The sequence below is a fragment of the Desmodus rotundus genome, chromosome 1 (assembly GCF_022682495.2).
Source record: "Desmodus rotundus isolate HL8 chromosome 1, HLdesRot8A.1, whole genome shotgun sequence".
Lineage (NCBI taxonomy): Eukaryota > Metazoa > Chordata > Mammalia > Chiroptera > Phyllostomidae > Desmodus > Desmodus rotundus.
In genome coordinates, this window is record NC_071387.1 from 171,637,378 (window position 1) to 171,661,670 (window position 24,293).

The 24,293-nt window shown below is 41.8% G+C and overlaps 1 protein-coding gene and 1 long non-coding RNA gene across 7 annotated transcripts in view; one reads left to right on the plus strand and one right to left on the minus strand.

Moving 5' to 3' along the window:
• Nucleotides 1-24,293, minus strand: part of MAST4 (microtubule associated serine/threonine kinase family member 4) — a 524,552-nt gene that overhangs the window by 251,857 nt on the left and 248,402 nt on the right. The gene's annotated exons all lie outside the window — the stretch shown is intronic.
• LOC139440342 (uncharacterized) lies at nucleotides 849-18,720 on the plus strand. 2 transcript variants are annotated; one of them, XR_011650528.1, is made up of 3 exons: nucleotides 849-1,038; nucleotides 1,540-1,724; nucleotides 18,635-18,720. It is a non-coding gene; the product is annotated as an uncharacterized lncRNA (long non-coding RNA). The 2 variants fall into 2 exon arrangements; XR_011650527.1 differs by lacking the exon at nucleotides 18,635-18,720 and adding an exon at nucleotides 3,536-3,763.

The window sequence follows — 24,293 nt, forward strand, 5'->3', positions numbered from 1 at the left end:
TTTCTGTAATCCTTGATTAGCCCCTAGAAATTATAGTGTTTGCTGAACTTGGCTCCCTGATTCTGAAACATAAACCTTCATTGACTAAAGCCTGTAAGGACAAGAACAAAGCCTCTAAGTTTTCCCTGGGAACCGAAAAAGAAATGGAAAACCAATGAGTAATTTCCTATATGTGTATCTTTGGTTATGACAAGCACTGAGAAATTAGTTTTGTATTCAAGTTTAAAAGAGAAAAGAGAGAACTTCCTAGAAGTAATTGTTCACTGGCCGGTTCCTTTTAGAAAAAGATCACAGACCCATTGCACAGCAAGAAGTCTGAGGTCCCAGAAGCAGACAACTCTCTGTCCAGTGAGTTGAATCTTCCTGGATTCAGCAGCATAAAAACAGAAAAGGAGAGTACCTGATATGTTAGCACAAATAACAGAAAAAAAAATGCCAGGTGTTGCTTCAACTGTATAAGCAAATAGGTCACTAAAAAGGGAAAAGGCCACATGAATGATCCCAAAGAGCTGAATCAATCATATTTCAGCAGATGACTCGACCATACGCTGACTGCTCTGCTCGGAGAGAAAACTGCTGAAACAGCAAGATAAGGGACAAAAACTAACTCTGGTTTTAATCAAGTCTTCCCAATAGGTCTAGAATTATGAGTTCAAAACAAGAAAGGTTACGGTGTGTAACCCAGCCTTGCGACTCCATGGGACGGCAGCCCAGGTGTCAAGGCGAGGCGCCAAGGACATTTAATAGGCTGCTGTCCACTGACCTTAGGTTTCCACGCTAACCAAGCTAAAGGAGCTAATCCACCTGATGGCTTGAATGTCAGGCTCGGGACTGGAAACTCAATTTGGTAGCAAATTGGAATCAGATGTGATGGTAATAAAGTGAGAGAAATGACTGTGCAGTGGCCAAGACCTTGTGAACAGAAGCTGCAAACGGCTGCAAATACCAGGCGGGCGAAGCAATTGCAGACAGAGCAAAGAGCGCTGCCGCTGCCCTAATGCACAGGACCACACGCTGATGAATCAGCACCGCTCAGAGGTAAGAGAGCAGCATCAAGGCATTACTGCCCATGTCCCAGTGTTGTTTGGTGTGTGTCCTCGTTTCATTTTCTTAATGTCACAGTAAGGTCACTGATAACTAATTAGATAACTAGATAAGATGTAGTGTTGGTCCCAGTCACAAACCAAAGTTTGTGCTTATATATCTGAATTGTGTTAAAAATTTAATGACAGGTAAGAATTAGAGGACGGAAGGGTGGGGGAGAGAAAAAGGGCAAGAAGCATCCACCTGAGCTAAACAATATGTAATTATTAATCATCACAGGATTAAAGAAATTTGTAAGAATATGTTTAAGATTAAAATGTTAAATCTTCATTTTTTTATTGGTTACTCAATGACTTTACAATTGCTGTGTCATTATTTGCTTGATATTACGATATCATTTATTCCTCCTTTCTAAAAGTGCTAACTAACAAATATGTACATAGAAAATAAAGCTGATCTTGTCTGAGAACCTTGCTGTTTTCCCATGATCCCCAGGTAAGACTGAAGGCACACCAGGGCTCCTCGAGTCCAGGAGGACAATTGCTGAAGAGTACAGAAGAAAAGACGGCTGTGCCTACAACACCTGAGTCTGCCTCTTTCCCCTGGCCAACCTTGGCTCTTCAAAGGAAGAATGGGACATGTGTCATTCATGAAGACAGCAGAGAAAACTGCAGTGTTTGGTATGTACAAGCAATATCCCAAATGATACTTTAACAATGTTTATACTAATTAATATATATTTAATACCTATACAAACACAAATAGGACAATATGGCTAAATATGCCATGTGTGTTTAGGGAATTTTTGAACTATTCTTTTTTACTGATGGGTCAGTTCATGATTTAGAAAAGAAAGGAGATTTACATATATTATATTACACATGATATATGTAGATACTTCTTGAGAGTGGGCTGGACTTAGTGATTCCCTTCTAAAGAACAGAGAATGGAATGGAGAACACAGCCATTTTTCAGTGGAAAAACCTAACTCCGTCTTAGCAAGCAGTCAAGGTCAGCACAACCAATGAGAAGCCACGCTGCCATCCTGTTCCCTGAAGTCATGCGATGAGAAGGGGCTTTGCCTCTGTGGCAGCACTCTCCCTGAAATGCCCTGGTGTGTACTCTGGTGTGATCACGGTGTGATCGTGGAAGAAGAGCAGGCAAAGCCAAGCTGCGGTTCGGTCTATAAAACATTTGATCGGCAAGGTTGTGACAAACAAGGAACAACTGAGCACCTGTCACAGATCAGAAGAGACTAAGGAGACACACACTAGTGGCAACCCTGGCGATACTCAAATGAAGTTTGTCATTCCACTAATAGCAATGTAACATATCAATGCTGTTTCCATAGTTTTGGCAAATGTATTAGGTTAACATCATGAGAAACTGATGGAAAGGTGTATAAGAATTCTCTGAACTGTCTTATAACTTTCTATAAATCTGAAATTATTCTGAAGTTTAAAAAAGTTACTGAGAGACAGAGACAGAGAGAAAGTTACAGAAGTAGTCTAAGCGAGAGAAGAATGTGGCTAGAACCACGAGTGAAGATGCTAAGAAGCAGTCAGATTTGAGATATGTTTTTTTAAGGATTTTAGTTAGTTATTTTTTTAGAGAGAGGGGAAGGGAGGGAGAAAGAGAGGGAGAGAAACATCAATGTTTGGTTGCCTCTCACATGCCCTCACTAGGGACCTGGACTGAAACCCAGGCATGTGCCCTGACTGGGAATCAAACCAGTGACCCTTTGGTTTGCAGCCCATGCTCAATCCACTGAGCTACATCAACCAGGCTTGAGATATGTTTTTATAGAATGTACAGAAGAACAGGGTATGAAATGTGTGAGAGAAAGCAAAAAAAAAAAAAAAAGAGAGAGAGAGAGAGAGAAAAGAGCCAAAAGCTTTGACCTGCAATTGGAGCTGGAGGGAAGAGCAGTTCTGTTCAGACATGTCATAGCAAGATGTCTGCAAGAATTCCAAATAGAAATTTCCAAATAGATGGCTGGACTATCAGGAGAGAGGTCAGGGCTACAGGTCGACTTTGGCATTGGTATCATATATATATATATATAAGGGAGTATGCAGAGCCATGGGACTGGACAAGAGAGAAGGAGAAAGAACAGGAAGAAGAAGGGGCATGCCTTTGCACAGGGCCACAGGTGGGTCAACATTTAAAATCTAGAAGTGGGGAGAAGTGTGCCCATGTTTTTAAGTGACATGTTGTACTACATAGCGGCTAGGGTTCCTCAAAACAACAGAACCTGAATAAGGCTAACAAGTAGAAGCTCTATCGGGAAGATGCCAGTTATCACACAGATGACAAGACAGTTGAACAGGCAAGGTCAGAAAATGGGCAGGAACCAGGAAATTAGACTCTAGAGAAGATGGCCACACCTGGGAAACAGCCCAGGTACGGTACCTCTGCAGCTCAACTCCAGCTCAGGCCCCAGGAAGGATCTCTGAACTGTCCCCTTGTCTTTCATCATCACTCCCGGCAGGTTCCCATTTCCTGTGACTCAGCGTGCCCACACCTGAGCCTCTGCCTGAGCAGCCAAGGGACCGGGAAAAAGGAACACTGGCTCCCTTCGCCAGCACAGTGGGAAGTAGGACCACATCTACCAAGATTCCTCCTCTGGGAGGTCCTCCAAAAGAAAAATAAATAAATAAAGTGGATTTGGAAGTTTGGCTTGGCAACCCACCTTCCCTCCAGAAAGAAACCCTGCAAACAAACAGAATGGCCATGGCTAGCCCTTAATCATTTCCTCACCACTTTCCAGGAACCATTAAAGTTCATGTATTTCCCCATTACTCCCATTCCTTAATTAGCCATCAGTGGCCTCACCCTGTCTTGGAAGGGTTATACAACTTCTCTGCACTGACAGACAAACCATTAATTTAGGGAGAGAGTTCAAGGGGCCGAGATGTGCAAGGCGGTGTAGCAAGCCCTGTTAGGGACCCACAGGAAAAAACAAAATGAAACGGATTTAAAAGCTAGTTGGGGAAACACACACACAAAGAGATATCACCGGGCGCAAGGTTACACAGTATAACTTGAGTGTGTAAACCTAACAGGAGAGAGAAAATAAAAGGAAAGGAGATAATTCAGCTCAAGCAGGAGCTCTGAATGCAGCCTGGCTATCCATTAACTGTCACCCAGGGAGCTTTTAAAAATACCGATGCCTGAACCCCACCCCTTGGAGAGCTACACAGAACTGTTTATATATGTTGTTTAGTAAAGGTTAGCACTTTCAGTCTGCTTAAGGACTATTAGCCTACATAAACCATTTGCCTCTGATCCTTTCCTTTATGAAATACTACTTTTCGAAGTTGTTATGCAGTAGTGAAGTTTTGGGGTTTTAGTTATTTCTTTTTTAAAAGTGTTGTTCAAGTACAGTTGTCTCCATTTTCTCCCCAGTCCCCCCACTCCAGCCATCCCCGCCTCCCACCCTCGATCCTACCCCCCTTGGGCTTTGCCCATGTGTGGTTTTTTGTCATTTCGTTGGCATGTGGGAAGCACTGAAGGGCAAGGAAAGGGACCACACACCAAACTCTCCCTACCTGGCAGAGTGCAAAATTAGCTAGAGGAATAGGCTCGTCTGTGGATTGGTTCTCTTAAAGAAATGCTTCTGGCCCATTCTACGGCCTCCATTCCTGAGAGCCACTTGTAAGGGCAGAAGCCGAGGACAGAAAGTTCACACCGCAACGGCCTGGTTCTCCATCCGAGCAGCAGGCAAAGTGGCTTGTGTCCAAACAACCCTTGAGAAGTCCAGGGAAGTGCCCACGAAGTACACGGTTCTCTGCACAGAAACCCGCAGAGGAAGGCTGGGAAAGCAGCAGGGAGACCTGTACACCCAGCCGGCAAAAGGCCACTAAAATCCCTGCCGGGATAGTGAGATGTCTGGGAAATCCTTCAGGATCTCCCTCTTCTTGCAGGTTTTATTTCATTCTATTTTCCTACCTATAACCATAGTGATCTTTAATATATTTATCTATGACAGTAAAGTTCAACAAAATAAACCATAAAAGGTACACACACAAAATGTTTGCCGGGTTTTCATATAAATTTTACTTGCTCAAAATCACATTTGTACTTTCTTTGAAAAAACAAAAGAAAGCAGTTACCTTCTTCCTTTCTTTCCAAGTTGAGTTTCTCCGCTGTGAACCTAACTAAAGCTATCAGCCTCAAGACTTCGGCATTAGTTTCCTAGACCCTTCCCATAGACACAGCTTCTGAGTCACAATATGGGTGTCTGTCTCTTTTGGTTTTGTAAGATCTTATCAAAACTGAGTCTAGGGATTGAAACACAAAATCACCTGTCTGCCCAGCAGAACGAGTCCTCCTGTGGGCAGTCCAGAGATCTCCATCCCCCAGATCACAAGGCCAGGGGTGGTGCAGGCCATATTTGAACCTGTATCACCCACTCCCGCTTTTCCCCCAACACTCCATTGTGAAACTGCCAGAGTAGAACAGGGTGGTGGTGTGAGCGGCTGAGGGAGGGGTTTGAATGAATACACGAGCACAGAAGGCTCGCACTGAGACTTTTTTTTTAAAAGAAGGAAGCTTTTCCTCCAAAGAGGAAGAAAGGTACAGGTGAAAACAGGTCCCTTGGTTTCCTTTATTCCATCACATACTTTTTATTAAGGCTAATGTGCCAGGTGCTATTCCAGGCACTAGGGATAAGGACCGTGCTTGTTATAAAATATGTGGAAAGGCCTGGAATCGAGAGCCATCTTTTAACTGTGTGCAGCAGTACCAATGGGAGGGAGTGATCAGTCTTCTTCGAGGACCGTCAGGACTGTTTCTTGCCCAATTATGTTCTCCATTATTGATGCAGACAAAAATCTGGTGAAACCGACATTATGTTCAACCTCACAGTTAAGCTCAGGTTAAATTAAACTAATGACAAAGCTCATTGCTTGGACTAAGGAATTGGTTCAAAAATGGCAGATGAATCAATCTGGGAAAATCAGATGCAAAAAATAGTTTGCTCTGGATTCCTGGAAAAAGAACTCCCTTTCCTTTTCCAAGAGAACCAGCAGGAGAGAAGGAACATTAACCCCAGGAATCTAAGGGCCACCACGGGGTAGAGAGCAAAGGTGGCAGAAAAGAAACACAGACAGAAACTGGGTCTTGGTTCATACCTTTGAAACTATGGGTCTAGCCTTGCCTACTACCTGGAGTTCAGTTACACCAGCCACTCAAGTCCCTTTATTGTTTAAACCAGTTTAACTTGTGTTTTCTCTTCCTCATGATTCAAATATTCCCAAGTGACAGAATACTTGAGCCTCGTCTATCATAAGCGTCACCTGGGAGTTGGCTAAGCAGCCTCAGGAGTGGGCGAGGAGAGGGGCATTTCAGAAGGAACAGGTGTAGCAAGGTAGGGTGGAGTGAAACAGTACCCAGCTCTTGGGGAAATTGGAATGGCTGGGACAGAGGGTAGGGAGCAGACACCGACAGGACAAGAGTAGGGATGCGGGGACAGGGCCTGACTAGAGAATGTTTTGGAAGGGTATGCCTTTTTCCTAGAGACAATGAGGAGTTCATGGAGCATTTTAAATAGGGGGAAAAGATGGCCAAATCAGTACGTTAAAAGGGATCACTCTGGCAGCAGGTGTCAAATGGCTCACTGAGAACAAACAGGAAGGGAGTTGGGAGACTTATTCAACTGTCCAGGATGCGTGGCTGCGTGCCAAGACCAAGGAAAGAAGCAGTGGGGAGGGTGAGGAGGGTGGGGCAGATTCAAGAGAGGAATGTGTGCACAGAGTCTACAGGTGAGGAGAAGAAATGCTGAACTTCTGGGAAGGTTTAAAGCCTTAAGAGCCAAGGGCAGGGTACACCATCCTGGGATTAGGAAAAGGGGTAACCCTAAAGCACTGGGTCCTTCAGAGGCTAAATAATGGAAATTTGAATGTAAATGAGGGGATGGCCAACCCCACTGAAGTTAGCCCAGAGATGGGCGGGAACAGGAGATCAAGGTGCAAAGTAAAATAGGAGCAAAGGTCACCATCCCAGAACCTTCTGGCATGGAAGTTAAATACCAAACCCCTTTTCCACCGTAAGTGTTGACACAAATGGTGGAAATTGTTTTACTTTACTAAGTCCATCTGCCTTCATGTGCTTAATAACAGTGCCTAACATTTACTGCGTAGTAACATACACTATCTTATTTAATCTTCACTATTATTTCCACTTTACAGAACTGAGGCACAGGCAGGTTAAGCAGCTTACACAAGGTCATGGAGCTGGGTAAATGGCTTAACTTGTCCTTGAGTCTATATCAGCCTGAGTCCAGAGCAGTTTAATTATTTTTTCATCAGCAGGTAAAACCTGGTGTATTTGCACCTCACGAAGGGCATCAAGCCGCATTCCCAGTTGATAAACACACTGGCAATCACTCTTAGAAAGGACCGGTACCAAAGATCTTTGCAGCTCTTTCTAAGCAAATTTCACACCTAAATTATGTTTAAAGACTCTGATTTTACTTGAAGCAAAGCCTTGCAAATACATTACTTTTAACACAGACCTTTTAAAGTAGAAAAGCATAACAAGTCAAATAATCAGCTAACCCCAAGTAAATGAGCAAATGAAACAAGCTTCCTTTCTAGTCAATTACTGTGGTTTCTGATGTTTCCTAACATGTTATACCCTGGATGTCAAAAAGTTAAGCTTGGGAGTGAATATTTATATACCTACAGCCTTCCAACTCAGCGCTCTGTAAGGGACAGCTGCCTCCTGAGTCCAAAGTGTCCAAAAGGGGACATGTTTCTCTGCGGGGTTTGCTGAGTAACAATTAGAACTTATATTAGTAACATTTCCAGTTTAGTGAGCGCCTACTACATACTAAGTGAAGTGCATTTATTTCCTCAAGGCTGTTAGCTTCCACCCCATTGTCATATTGTATTTGTGTGCTTATTTTGTTCTCAAAGAACAGAAGACTATCCCTTTCAAGCTAAAGTATCTGTCATTTTTGAAATGAAAGAAACTAGTTGTAATCAAATTAGGGAGCCACTGTCCTTCACAACAAAATAAGCTAAACAAGAAATCATTTATAAGATTGACCAAACATTACACTAAAAAAAATCCCCATTTAAGCCAATTGTTTACTTCATAGGAAACGCACAAGACCTATATTCAGATATACCTAGATTCTAGTCTTTGCTAATGCTAGGAAGCATCCTTGAAAAATTCCCTTAACTTCCTTCCCAGTTTCCTAAATTATAAAATGAGAACATCACAAGTTATGTCACAGGTGTTGAGAAGATGAACGAGAACACACGCCCTCCACTTAAACACGAGAGCACCTCAGACAGCAGCTGTTCCTCCTGAAGCACCCTACTCATGTGAGATGAGATGAGGGGGGCTCTAGCAGAGGGAAAGGGGTACAACCAGAGAGCATGTGCACAGGGTGCCTATCTGCTCCTTTCTCTGTGCAGAACCCGGGCACGGTCTGTGCAGCGACTGGAAGATTCACAGCGGATCAGGCTTTGGTGAAATCACACACCCTGACACTAGTCAGCAGGCAAATTCCCTGAGCAGAAGGAGATCAAACACAAATGCTAGACATTTAGAATTTTAATTGTCTTTAAGACATTGCCCATTTAGAGGTCCTTTAGGACTATAAAATTAAGACCATTGTGGACAAGTTTTGTGGTTTTCTTTTCTCCCTTAGAACAGGCTTATGATGGCTCTTGATAAATACGTGTATCAGCCCTGCCACTTAATTGTGTTTCTTGTTACTTGGGAAAGCCTGTGACCTACAGTGAGCTTAGATAACAAGGCAACACCACACAGCTGTGCCCCACAAGGCTCCGCAATTTCTTCAGTTCTTCCATCCATTACCAGCAAATTACAGTAAATTCAAAATATTGATCTGCACACCCCTATATGGGAAGAGAGTTACCATCGACTTTTATTGCTTATTGTTGGGTACAATTCGCGGGAATCAATAAAAGCTACAATGTTCATAAGCTTCCAAAAAGCTAGTTAATATAGTGGATATGAGACACCTCTTAGGATCACTATAAATCTATAAGATTCTCCTACAGAGCAACAGCAAACATCTTCAACACTCGAAAGCCTTATTTGATTTTTAGAATCTTCTCATCACCCAGGAAAAACGCCCTAAGAAAGAAGTAAACATCGATGACTGGGAATAAAAATTACGCCACCAAGAAGAACCCAGTTTAACAGATTTTCACCTTAACTTTGGATCCCCTTCTATTTCCATACTGACATGACTGCCCAATCCCGAGCCCATCATTAAGAGCTGTAATCATTTTTTAAGTGTATCTTCACATAGATTTAAGATGAGTTTTCTTGACAGCAGTTTCCAGGTTCTGTCAATGAAAACCAGTTTGCCCATAAACAACATTTCAATCACCCCAATTTAAAAAATCAATATCCTTTTATGAACCAATTTTTTTAAATCAGGTAATTCAAAGGTCCCATTAAAATTTCAGACAAACTTAATACAAGAAAAAAACAAAAGCTTTTTATGGAACCAGGGAAGAGAACTGGATGAGACTATTTGACCAAAGTGAATTTATTCAGCTGAGATTAATCATTTTTATTTACTAAGGACACCTCCTAGTTTAGCAGTCACCACTCTGAAAGCCCATTTCAGTAGAGAAATTTACAGCAAATCCGCTCAGGGGAGTTCTCGAAGTGCTATACGGAGCTAACACCCAGCGGTCTGCATCCTTCTGACCATTCTTCTCCATCTAAATGCAAAAGACGACACTTAAAATGTACATATAAAATGCATGAGGGCAATGGAAGATTAATGACACACATATTCAAATAATCAATAATGTGACTTAAGCCTTTAATGGTAGTGAAATTTATTGTAAAAAGATCACAGAATAAAACAAACAATTGGCTTCTATAGGATATATTTCACTCAGTAAGTAATAGGTCCTATTTGTTAAAGGGTGCTGTATCTGAGTTTTTAATAAGTATATTCTTGAATGTGCTATTTCAAATAACATCAGCTCAAAGTATGCTGGAATCGGGAACACCTGGATGGACGGACACAGGTTAGGTGGGATCCTCTGTCTCCTACTGCACAGCTTCCCCTCCACCACCACTCCGAAAACTGGTGCCACTGTGGCTGCAGCTACGCAGGTGTCAGAGATCAGCTCTGCTCTAGGAAGTGCCGGGCACTGTGCTACCCGTCTTCTCCCGCAGGACTTATTTCAGCCTTACCCCTACCCTGCAGTTACCAGAAGGACTCCCACCATTTTTTTTTCTGCTGGGGAGCCTGAAGTCTGGGCACGTTAGGCTGTGACGGCTCAAGGTCGGAGGCCTCACATCAAGGAGAGCAGAGCAACAGACAAAAGTAGCCCCGATGACAGTGTGTCCATAGCCCACCAGCCCTGGACTCCCAACCAGCCCACATTTCTAAGTGGCAAATAATAAATCCTTATTGATTTAAGTCACTATTAGTTGAGTTTTATGTTATTTACAGCTAAATACATTTCTGATACTCTCCAAAACACTGCCCTGTGGGAGTCGGTTTGGAGCCGTGTCTCCAAAGGCGCCCTGGGGACAACCCCGGCACCAACAGCTCTCAGCATTAGGAGGGCTAGTTACCTCCCCTCCCCCAAAAAATGACCAAATGTTCCTTAACCGAGGATCAGGTTCTATGAGAAACAAAAGTCTCGGAAACATTGATTACAGATCTGTCCTTGTGGTTCCTTTTTCCGAAACAGATTTGGGAGGGCCGCACAGTGTGCGTTAATGACTTTGAAGTGAACCACAGAGACTCCGAACTTAATGGCATCAATTTTGTGGCAGTTCATTAGCAGAAAATATTACCGTGCAGTGAAGTTTTTCCTTTCCTTAAGCATCGAAAGCAATAAAAGTCTTTGCGGTTTTAATTGCTTCTTCCCAAAGACTAAATTCTGTTCTCACCACAAATACAGATTCCTCCCGAAGTCAAAACAATCCCTTGTGATGTTTCTTTGACCACAAGGATGACAACAGGGCTGGACACTTAAATTTGAGGCCTAAGAACATTTTCATCAGGTGGCCTCTTATTTTCATTAACTGAAAAAAATAATTTATAAGCAGGAAGATTTCCCCCTTACGATGTGTGAATGCTTCCACCTGTAATTCAGTGGTGAATTTTGGTGGCTTCTACTCTGGTTTCTACTATCCTAATTAGGTTCTTCTTCTGGAAAATAAGAGCCCACCAGACCTTACTGTGCCGACATGATTACCGTCATTTCCCAGCAGCTGTGCGTCCGCACACTGAGGGACACGGGATTGCCTTGGAAACGTGAAATTGATAGCTGATTCTGCACTCACTGCCTATGGAATAAAAGTTAAAAAAAACACACACAAAAGACCCGATGCTACTATAAAATAATATAAACAAAGAGGGATAATCACCTTTAGAACATTGAAGAATACAAAGCTATAGGCAGCCTAAATTATCTTTCAAAGCAGACAAGTTCATGAATTTGAGCTAATGGTTTTAAATGGTTCTGTCACTTTAAATACCAGTTTAAAAAAAGATAAAGCAAGCTGAATCACACTGAATTGAATTATATATCAGAAAAAAATAGTAACTAAGGAAAACAGACTACAAAAGAATTACATCGTTTTTAATTGAGATATAATTGTCATATAACGCTGCACAAGTTCAAGGCGTACAACATAGATATGATACATTTATAACGCAATATGACTGCCATTGTAGTGTTAAGTACCACCTCTACTGTGTCACGTAGTCATCCTCTGTGCTAGTAGTGGGAACAGTCAAGATCTAGTCTCTGAGCTAGCTTGATGTTTACAACTCCGTTCTGAGGCCTATCATCACTGGGTACACGATCTCCAGGTCTTACTATCTACTAGTGGCAAGTGTGTACCCTTAAACCACACCTCTCCCCTCTCCCACCCCCACCCCCCGGTGACTACCATTCCTCTGTTTTTATGAGTTTAATTATTTTAGGTTCCACAAAGAAGAGATTTTATGTCTCTTTTATCTAAAAAAAAAAAAATCCTATGTGCTAAGTGCTGTATGCTAGCTAGTTGAATTAAGTTGCTAGCCTACGGAGTCCTTAGGCCCACCAGATGAATGTGTTGAGGGGACAGAGCCACAGCAAGGCCACAAAGTACGGTGGCCCAGGAGACTGGCTTAGGAGTACAGCCCTGGGCAAATGACTTATCTTCCTGTGGCTTTCTTCCCTCACTGGAAACTACAGAGAGTAAGAGCTCATAGTTTGGATGTGGATTAAATAATACATGTCAACTATCTGGAAAAGTGTGCGCATTGAGCATGCTAATATTAGGTTAATATTCCATCTTAAATATTCACGCGCAAACCTGACATTGCAACCCTAAATAAAGTTTTACAATTTGAAAGTATAAAGTGTTCATCTACATAATAGGTAATTATGCTAATGTATCTTCTGTGCACCAAAAGGCAGATAAAAACTGGTAATACGTTTAAATATTCTCTAAGCCTACTTGAATGCAAGCTTAGAGACTCTATCCTTGAATATCTTATTGATATTCCCAGCTGCTTTTTAGATGAGCTCTGCCACTTTAAAACTAAGCCAAAGCAGATGACCCAGACAGTTGTAATTGCCCTTTATCAAGCATGGTGTCCAGCTCAATGAAAAACAAACTTCTGAAAAAGCCAGATTCCACTTTTATCCACACACATGCCAAACAAGTTGGCATATGTTCCAAACATTCTACAGGGTGTATTTTAAGCAGACCCTTTTTATCTTGTGTAGTTTTCATTAAATTACAAGACAGTAAGCATTTCTTGCTATGACCAGGAATAACGCCAGACTCGTTGTCCACTGTGCTTGCATTCTGCACTTTTCCTCAGTCCACCTTTCATCAATAAGTAACAGTGTTGCTTTAACTAAAAAGTGTGGAAAATTCTGATTGAATTTTCTACTTCAAAGTACACAAAATCATTTCATCTAACATGCTGTGTTGGAAAATCTATGCCCCATTCTGACCTCCCGTTGCAGACTATTTCAAGTATCGGTGACGCACCGTATCACACTGCATGGCTGCTGAAGTAGAGCAAACATATTGACTGAGAAATGTTTTGAAAACCCCCTATTTCACACAGACCCCAGCTACTGTCAGAAAATCACAAAAATGTTTTTGTGCAAGAGCATGACAGAGCTCTAGGAGAAATTCCCACAATAAATAAATCCAGCTACTTGCATAACTCTCCGTCTGCAAGAGTGCGCAGAGCTAGGGGAAAGGAGGAACAAGTTTCTGCCCAAATAATATGCTCAGAGGTATATGAGAGAAGACATTATTAACTGTGCCCTTCCTTTAACCTATTTGCAAGGTTAAAATAAAATTTAGCAGAAGAGATTACCACCACTAGAGAGGAGGCACAGCTGAGCCGGCAGGCAAGGAACACACGGAGGAAAGGTAATATATTGATTGACCTTTCTTTCCAACTGCAGTCTAGGCAGCTAGCTGTCTTTTTTCATTTGGCAGGGTACAACAGCTGACCCAGCTTGTTTTCCTGGACTGGCAAACCAGGATAGTCCTTGGAAGAGTTAGGCCGCTGAGACCAGTATACTCATACACTTACAATGGATTCACACTATAATATTAACAGTGTTACTAAGTAGGAGACTCTGTATTAAGCAATAATACTGTAATCAGATAAGCTTCTGGATTAGAGCTCTTTCTTCCTCCAAAAAACCCTCAAGATTTCTTATCAGAAAGCAGTGGGGGAGATGTTTTCTAGGTGCACAGAATGTCAGCCAATATGAATTATTCATATTCCATGAAATAAAAAGCAACAGGGTCCATTTAACTCCACATTTCCTGAAGAACTTTGTCAATGGTTAATACTTGACAGGGGAAACTCCAAGTTTCTTGGCAAATGTTCTGTGTTCAAAATAGTCTGAGAAACACCTAATTAAGTAGAGCTCAGAAAATTTACTCAGTGTAAGATTTCCCCAAGATTTTTACAGTGATGAGCATCTTGCCCTGGCTGGTATGGCTCAGTGGGCTGGGCGCCATCCTATAAACCAAAAGGCTGCTGGTTTGATTCCTGGTCAGGACACATATGAGTTACAGGCCAGACAGACCCCCAGTTGGGGGCATGCAAGAGGCAATCAATCGATGTTTCTCTCACACATCAATGTTTCTCTCTCTTTCTCCTTTCACCTCTCTCTAAAAACAAATAAATGAAATCTTTTAAAAAATGGATAGCATTGTATGGAACAAGAGCAACGGGCGTGATATGCAGGATTCTCCAAATTAATGGGACCATGGAACACCCCTCAGGCACATAAACAAAACATGCTTAGGGAGATGTAGGTTAAACTGAACCTTTATTTTAGTACAATGATAGGATGACCATTAGAAAAAGAGACAGCAAACCACTTCCACGTACTACATGAGTTACTGCACTTAATAACTTTGAATTTCACAGCCTCGTACTGCACTATGATGAAGGAGGCAGGTGCCCTGAGCTGCAATTCCATAGTGTCCCCGGCACCCCTTGCAGGACTGCACAGCAAATCCAAGAGAACTGAAACGAGCACACACAACAAATCCCCCGTACACCACAGCGCTCCAGCCTGTAACAAAATGAACACACCACATGAAGTGCACGACTCCCATTCCATAGGCCTGCGGTTCATGTGAAAGATAAACCCAGGAAATAAGGACCGTTACCAGACCCCAGTGTTTACAACAGGGACAGAGTAACTGAACTGGGTCCCTATTTCTCAATGGCCAAGTCTATCTTTGCTCTCTTTTCTCTGCTGACAAAATTCCTGATCTCCTTGGACAAATTTCCTATTTCTGAGACTTCTGCTTCCACTTAGGATGTAGACAATCACAGGAGACCATTACTCGCAACAACATGAATGAAGATATAAAGAAAAGCTGCAAGTGAAAAGTGCGTAATTGCTTTGCCTGGTTCCTCCCTAACCCATCTACAGCAGGTTCCTTCTCCCCCTGCCGTGCCACCAGGCTCAGAAGCTAGCCTTGGGCCTCCTCGTCCTTTCAAGAGTCTATCACTTTCTGGAATCTACCTTTTTTTAGCTTTACTTATGACCTTAGCTTTTTAAAATATTTTACTTTTGATTTTTAGAGAGAGGAGAGAAAGGAGGGAGAACGACAGGGAGAGAAACATTGATGTGAGAGAGAAACATTAATAGGTTGCCTTTCACACATGCACCGAGGGGACGGAACCCACAACTTAGGCATGTGCCCTGACTGGGAATTGAACCAGTGACCTCTTGGTTCATAGGATGACGCCCAACCAATTAAGCCACACCAGCTGGGGCTCTGTCCTTAGCTTTTTAAATGAGTTTTTTAAACTATGATTTTGTAGTTTACCCAGTTTGTTTCTATTGTAAAGGTAACAGTAACGATGTCTACATCCTAAGTGAAAGAGGAAACTCAGAAACAGAAGCTTTTGCTTCTTCGTGTGTCTATAATTTTGAGTACCTGCCAAACATTTTGAATAAAAGCCCAGTAGAAACTGAAGTAAATAACAGTTAGCTCCAGAAAAAGGGGTGTCTCTCCTGTGTCATACCACTTGAATGGGGTGCTGAGTCATGCTGCTGTCTGCTTGAGCCGGGTCTGAGTATTTGCTGTGACTCACTGTCAAGAAAAGGAACAGCAATACAAGCAGATGCAGAGATAGCCAAGGTCTTGGCATCACCAAAGACTCAAAAATAGCTATGCTAAATGATACAGGGGCAAACACACATGACAACATGAATAAAGACATGGGAAATTTCAGTAGGCATGTAGAAACTATCACAATAGTACAATAGTAAAGAACAAAGGGGAAAAAGCCTGTCTGAAAGGTATCGGACTGAAATGGACTTAGCTGACTGAGCAAAGTTTAAGTCAGAATGACAGAAATTATCCAAAATGAATCACCAAAAGAATAAAGCTAACAACAAATGCAAAACAAAAAGAATGTCTAAGATGTAGGACAATATCAAACCGCCTAACATAGATGTAAATGGAGTCCCAGAAGGAGAGGAGAGATGAGGTAGAAGATACAATAATCTAAAGAGATAATGGCTAAGGACTTTACAAAAATTGATGAAAAGCATCAACCCCCATATCTAAGGAGGTTACATGCATCCTGAGCAGGACAAACAAAAAGAAAGCCACACTTGGGCACATCAGAGTCAAATGTTTTTTTCAGACAGGAAGTAGGTAAATGTGTATGAATTAGTGGGAAGAGTGCACCTATGAAAAATAAACCTGAAAAAATGTTAAAACAGGCAATGAAGTTATCAAGATATTCGAGTCAGTTACAGAACAGATCCCTGAGTGCTGGCCAGCAAGTGTGTCTGAGCTGTTCAGGTGGCTCTTTTCAAGTGCTCTTGGAAAAAACTCCTTCCAAAACCCTACCAGAACCCACAGAAGCCCCAGGCAAGAGAACACTTGCCTGGCTAAATGTCTAAATTACTTTTTTAGAGTTGCCTTTATTTATTGTTTTTTCTTTTTGCCTGAGGATTACAGGGATATAGGGGCAAACAGGATACAGGAGTCCTTGAAGACAAACGGATGATTTCCATAATTCTTCATAAATATGGAGCCAAATTGGGTAACCTATACTTAACCCAGTCTGTGATCTTTTCACCTCTAAGTTAAAAAGATTTCCTATACCCTTTCTCCCAATAATTGCTAATCTCATCTCGGCCAGTTGCCTGTTACACAAGTCTTTGGCGAGCACAACTCTGATGACTCCGAGAAAAGTCAACAAATGTCACTCACTGCTTTTTAAAGCCCTTGGGAGGAAAGTCCATGGGAGGACAACAGAGGCGGGGCTGTAACTATTCACCTAGGGTATCCATCTTTGCTAGCTGGGAAAAAGGGTCGGGAAGGAAACTGCCTCGAAAATCTGTGTCAGGAAAGAAAAACAGGCCAAACTAGTATTTTCCTCCTTAATGGTTTCAGTCTCAGCATTCAAATGAACTTAAAATATAAGTCCCAGTAATTGAAACATTAAAAGTCATAGTGACTGCGGCCTTTGTACTTGTTCTTTATTTTCCCTGTATTTTGAAGCCAAATCACAATCTTTTCTTAAAACAAAGGAAAACAAAAACATATATCATTTTAGTGTTTCATAAACTAGGATTTTGGAAAGCAATATCAGGAAAGACATAAGACTTTGAAAGCAAATAACAGAAATTTAAAACTTCCCAAAAACTGCTGGAAGGGTCGCATGCAGTGGCCTCCCAGGGTGCTGGTGATGCTCTGGTTTTTCTTAATGTGGGTGCTGTTACAGGGGTATGGTCAATGTGTGAAAATACACATTGATACCTGCACTCTTAAAGTATGTGTTACTCTTATGGAAAAAAATAGTGTCTCAGGTCTGTAAGACAATATCTGTGTGTATGTTAGACCTCAATAAAAAGATGTTTTAAAGGAAATTAGGAAGCGATTCTCCAAAAGGCAGCTGACTTTACACACCTTCAGTTCCAAGCACTACAGCCCACAGTGCCTGGCCGCAAAACGGGTGTCTGTCCTGAGGTGCGTGCTTATCGTTGTCATGCGCCGTTGAGTCAGTCCATCACCCGGTGACCCCATGCACAAGTGATGTCCACGGCATCCTGCCTTCCACAGCCCTGCTCGGCTCCTGTAAATACATGCCTACTGCTCTTTTATGGTGTCCGTCCATCTCGTATTTGGTCTTCCTCTTTCCCTGCTGCCTTCTGTGTTTCCCAGCATTACTGTCTTTTCCAAGGAACCCTGCCTTCTCAGGATGTGCCCAAAGTGGGACAGCTTAGGTCATTTTTGCCTCCAGCAATGTTGCAGGCTTAATTTGCTCTAGGACCCACTTGTCATTGAAATGAATTCCAAAAGACATGTTTTAGCCCAGGAATTTTGAATGCTTTAATACTCTGTTTATATCACACCTTATAGCTAGCATCATGGAAAATAAATAAATGGAATCCATTTTCCTTAAAATTACTTGCCCGTGTCTGAGAGATGTTAGGCTGAAAAAATTGGGGTGCTCTCTGCCCATTTTTCAATTGAAATGTTTGGAATCTGGAATTCAGTTAAAGCCAGAAGAGAGAAGAATCCTTGTAAACTGGGATAGATGTAGAAACATTAAAGAGAATAAGCACTTTTCGCACAGCCTTGCAGCATTTCCCAGGCCCATGGTAGCGTGGGGCTGGGTAGAGTGAGAGTGGCATCTAGTCAAATGATGACTCTGGCACATGAAGCTAAAAAAACATCACCTTGGGTATAGTGGTTGGCCTCCTTTTGAGCCTGAGAAATCCTGCCCAGTCCTGGGGGTCCCCTGGGAAAGAGGCTGATCCCAGCTACATGGTGGTGGCAAAGAGCACAGCATGGAGGCCCAGTTCAGGGCTGAATTCTATCTTCACCTTTTACCAGCTCTGTGACCTTGTGCAAGTTATTCAACCTCCCTGTGCCGTCTTGTCAAAGGCAGAAAACTGTGCACAAGTTTGCCAGGTAGATAGGTCACATTAGAAGTGTAGCCCCCGAATTCCAACACGAGACTCTTCTAGGGCATAAGGAAAGGGAACTGATCATTTGGAATATGGGAAAACATTATCCTTTTAGGGTGATGCACGTTGTCATGGCTTTGTCCTGAACACAGGCACTTGTGGCCCTTAAGGAGCTGAGACTGAACATCCAAGACAGTTGTCCCGAAGAGCTAAAGAATGACGAGAGGAGAAACGAAAATGTCATCCATCTGCCCATTGCAAGGTCTTCCTTATGATCCAAACCAAGTAAGTATTTATCTGTTTATTTATTTATGTCTAACACATGCCTGAAGATCATTCTGTTTTATTTATCCTTTGATAACAGGAAGCTCGCCTTAAATTCACTGAAAGACTTTTGCTTTCCTTCATGAGCTGAACTGTCTGTTCCCCTCTGTACATTACTGCCACCCATTAGTTTACTTACTCATATACCTGCTTCCCACTCCTATGCTTTCCCTGCCTCCAAGCAACCTTTCTAATGTGCCTGATGGATGTTCAGCTTCGTATGAGCTCTTCGAAAATGTAAATTGCATGCTGTGCGTGTATTTTTCATTGACCTTAAAGGCACGGCACTAGAAAATTCATTTTTTAAACTTGTTTTCACACAGCAGTGTGTTTTATGCTCCATCCGCATTGCTGCGCGCCCCTTCAGGCTGTTGCTTCTAACTGCTGATGTTATGTGACAGCCGCCACCCTATTTTCCCAATCACTCTCTCAACTGTCTACACCCACAGCACCCCCAAACCTTCTGGCACAACAATGCTGCAAGAAGAATCTGTCTCCTTGGACAGAAGCCACCTTTTGGTTTAGGATTGCGGGGTTGTATATCAGACTATGTCTAATTTAACTAAGTACAGCCATTTTACTCTCACCAACCCCCCCCCAACAAAAGCCATTACTCTATGGGATATCTGCACCAAATCATTTAATTATAACAACATTCCTTTTTTTAAAATAATTTTTATTGTATTTTTATTACCACTTAGTCCACTTATGCCCCCTCCCTGCCACGATTCCCATACTGTTGTCCATGAGTCCTTTTTTCTTCTTTGCTCCATCCCTCCACTCCCTACCCTCCCCCTCTTAGCTGTCATCCTGCTCTCCATCTATGAGTCTGTCTCTGTTTTTTTTGTTAGATCAGTTTGTTCATTAGATTCCACGCATGAGTGAAATCATATGGTATTTGTCTTTCTCAGACTGGCTAAATTCACTCAGCATAATGTTCACCAGGTCCATCCATATTGTCACAAAGGGTAAAACTTCCTTCTTTTTCATAGCAAGTCGTATTCCATTGTGTAAATGTCCCATAGTTGTTTCATCCACTCATCTACTGATGGACACCTGGGCTGCTTCCATTATCTTGGCAACTGTAAGTAATGCTGCAATGAACATAGGGGCGCTTACGTTCTATCGAGTTAGTGTTTTGGGTTCCTTTGGATATATTCCCAGAAGTGGGATTGCTGGGTCAAAAGGCAGATCTATTTTTAATTTTCTGAAGTAACTCCATACTGCTTTCCACAGTGGCTGCACCAATTTGCATTCCCACTGACAGTGCAAAAGAGTTCCGCTTTCTCCACATCCTCACCTGCACTTTACATAACAACATTCTTACTGAGGTAGCTAGTGTTGTTCGCCCGCTACATTGATGAAGAAACAAGAGACTTCCCCTTGGCCACGAAGCTGGGACGCAGAATTTGAAGACAGGTCTGCATGATCTCAAAGCCCGCATGCATTCCCCTGCAGGGGCGATGACATGAGATTACCTTCCAAGGCCACTTCAAGTCACATTCTTTCCGTTCTGGTCTGGCAGATAACTTTACTACATGCTTTCAGGTAACGCTCATGCCTACACTCATGTGTTCAGAAAGTCCTACTCTTTTTTCGAGTCCCAGATGAAAACCCAGCAGTTCCAGAAAGCCTTTTCTGCCAGCCACTCACATACCTCCCTAGGTTCAAAATCAACCATACCGTATTGTTACCATACAATTTACTACTATCTCTGCTTTGCTTCTTTGCTAGTTGCATTACATTCTTGAAGGCAAGAACCAAATCCTGCAAGTTCTAGTCCTCCATGCCTAACATACTGCTGAATGCAGGCCAATCAAAAATAAATATAACTGTACAGGCATATAACAATGCAGACACTCTACCCCAAATATCATTTGGTCCTGACCCCTTATTTAACAAAATGGGGGGGGGGAGGGGATACTGGAAAAGTTGAATGAGGATTACCTAATAACCATGATAACCATTAAAGGTAGATATTATATAATTTTTCTGGGACTCATTAACTGCCTGCCTGCACAGTAAAAAGTTTTCAGGCATTATCTCGTTTATTCCTCAAAACAACTTGATGAGGTGGATGCTATTTTCTTCCCCATTTTTCAGATGAGGAAATGGAGGCTTTCTCAGGGTAATTAATTGGCCCAAAGTCACAGCTAATGAGTTTCGGATATGAGATTCATGGCCATTTTAGCGGGGATCAAAGAGAATTTGTAGATGGATGATGTAAAAACAAACAAAAACTATAAGCAACCTCAAATTTTTCTAATAGAAATAGCTCACCCCTAAAGACTTTGTAAAAAAGTTTACAATGTACAACATTTAAGTGACTAAAATACTCCCAGAATAATTATGGTAACCAGTCTTCCCAATCCCCCCTCCCCATCTTTCTACATCCTTAAATATAGTAACAAGTATTACATCCTCCAAAAAGGAAGAAATTATTCTTTAACACTTGAAAGCCCTCGGACTAGGAAGGTGTTAATTACCATCCAGAAACTCATTGCATAATAAGGCTCAAAAATGTAGTTATTTTGAAGCCTATCCCCTTCATGCTTAAAAATCAACCTATTTTCTTTTGCAGTTACAGGCAGAAACACAATTCCATGGTTTCCATTGCCTTCACTCTACATCATCTTTGCGACTATGAACTCTGGTCAATGCAGCTTCAAGTCCCCTGTGAAGACGGGTTTCTGAGGTCTCAAAGACGTGTACTCTTGAGATGGGTAAAAATGAAAAAAAGATCAATCCTAAAAGGTTTAGAATAGTGAGAAAAGAAAACCATCTGCTCTGAGATAGCTCTGGGCTTATATTCGCAGCAGGGGAGTCCAAGTTTTATAAGCCTTGTTCTCATTAGGAAAAGGTAGAGAAATCACTTAGAATTAGTTTAAAGGATTTTGCAAACCCTACAGCCTATTGAAATAACATATTTTAGAATTATATGCAGGTTTCTGGTAGTTGGATTATCTGTCCATTTGGGTAGTTTAGTTTGTTTCTGTTTGTTTTTCTAAGAGGATAGAATGTTACAACACCTTCTGGTTTTGAAATTTATTAGATGCTCTGTCTACCACTATTTACTCTCACAGCTCGACATTTCAATACAATCTTTACGAACCTATTTATTCTGGATCAGCAAAGCTTCCAATGAAAAATGACAGCTCATCTACAATAAATCTTCATCATCCTTTTGGGCTGAAATGCCAGGAGATTTGAAAACTAATCCTTTGTACGCTCGGGTTCTCCTCTGTCCACCTCCTGTCTCCCCAGATGGTGTCCCTCATGCCCCCACCTCAAATTGATTTTTACTTAACAGAGGCCTTTACCAGCTTCACATATAACTGCTCTGTGGTCTTTGAACTGTCATTTCTGTTGCCTGTTTTGCTTCATTCTTTGTTCATTTGCTGTGTTACAGCAATCATACTGGAGGACAGACAGGTGAGCATATTACAAAGTGAAAGACACTTAAAAATTCCCTGTGGACAAATGTAGCCAATTAGAGGTACATTAGGTACCTTTGGTTTCCCCCTAACTCTTTACTCTTATTCAAATAAAAGTTTTAAAAGCTTGTTTTCCTATACTCAAAGCACAGAAGGCTTTCTAAGACTAAGAGAAAAAAATCAGGGTGGAAAAAAAAGCTACCCCTTGTTCAGAAAACAAACCCTTATTTCTGGTCTATATTTTCCCCATAGTTTCAAAGTAACTCTGTTTTAAAAATTAACTTCCACTGAAGACGCTGATCTTAGACTGCCTAGTAATCATGCTTTGCAAGTAATGACAAACGATGGCATTTGTAGAGGGATGTTAGGACTGAAATGCCATCCCAAAATCTCAGACTAATGTAAAGTATCAGTTATAAGTATCCTTGATGAAAAAGAAAAATAATTCCATAATTTAATTAAGAGAACATTTCATATACTCTCATCTTATGGGCGAGAAAACCTAGAGCAATAGGGACTCAGTGTCATGTGGCTCCCCAAGCCCACAGAGCTGGTTTATAAAAAACCCACTGTCCCGCCCAATCTCGTGTATTTTCTCCACTACTCTCTATGGCTACAGGGAAACTAAATGTTTCTACTTGCTCACACTTCCTTTAAGATTACGCAACACGACTCATAACAAAATCAATGTTTTCATAAGATTTGGCAGCTGGTTTGCCATATATTGTTCCAGACCCCAGCACATGGGCACCTAGAAGTTGCAAAAGTTCTTTACCACAGTCCAGGTTATTGAGTTGAAAATAACACAGTGCAGATTCCAAACCAATGTGCTTAGAAGGGAAGGTCACTGGCGACCCAGATGCACATTTCCATTTGCTAGTTACTGTCCAGGTAACACATCCACACAGCAAGCAGTGGCTCCCTGCATCACTACGTAATGTTAGAAAAGATTTTTAGGCCCTTCTCAAATTTCTACAACTGCAGTATTTTGGGGAGCAAGGGACCTGACCTTTAAACTTTATTTGGTAACAGGGCTGAACCTATTCATTCAGCACATCAAGACACCAGACATCTTTAGAGCAGTTTCATGAGTTCCTCTGAGAGTTTCTGCCTAGAAACAGAAGCCATGGTTCTCAGTCACCACAACATGGGACAACAGAAAGGCTCTCCCCACCAGCAGAAGAAAAACAGCTAACTTCCAGTGTAATCTCTAACACTTTCCATGGCGAGGAGCAGTAGTTCTGAAAATGCCAAGGCAGAATGCAATGAACACAGAAATAAGGAAAAGGAGGAGCAAAGGCATGTGCAATTAAAAGACGGATAAGCCCTTAAAAGCACTGACAGAGAGGTGCATGCTGGGTGTAGCAGCGGATGGGCCTAATCCCACCACGTTCCAGTGCCTCCTCAGTTGGACTCTTCAGCGGGATCCCAGGAGGGCCTGCTGTATGCTGCGCCGTGCCCCACGCTGGCAAAGTTCGCATCCTCCATAATGAGACCATCTGACTTATTCACAGCTGGTTCACTTTTCCCCTCCACGTACCAACAGAACTTCCATGACTTCACAAGGACCCTGAGCCAAAAATGAGTAGTCTGAAGCTTGGGGTGGGGAGGGGAGGGGGAGGACAGTGACACACCCTAGACACTTAAGAAATGTAACAAAGGATTAGGACGCTTGTGTTAATTCTCTAATACTTTGGCACAGGTAACGTAACACGGTTGGCCCTTGAATAACACGGTTTTAAACTGCCTGAGTACAATTATATGAGGGTCTTTTCTCAGTAAATACTCTAACTCTATTTTCGTTCATGATTTTCTTAATAGCGTTCTTTCCTCTACATTACTTTATTGTAAGAATACAGTATTGAATACATATAACAAGCAAATAGGGTATTTTGCTGTGTATACAGCGCTCTCATGTATAATACACATCCACATTTTTGGACAAAATTTTCAGGGAAAAAAATCTTTCTTTTTAGTTTTTAATTCAATTTTGTATGTATTTATATTTAGATACTTGTTTTTTGCATTATAAAGGAATTTTAGCATTTATTTT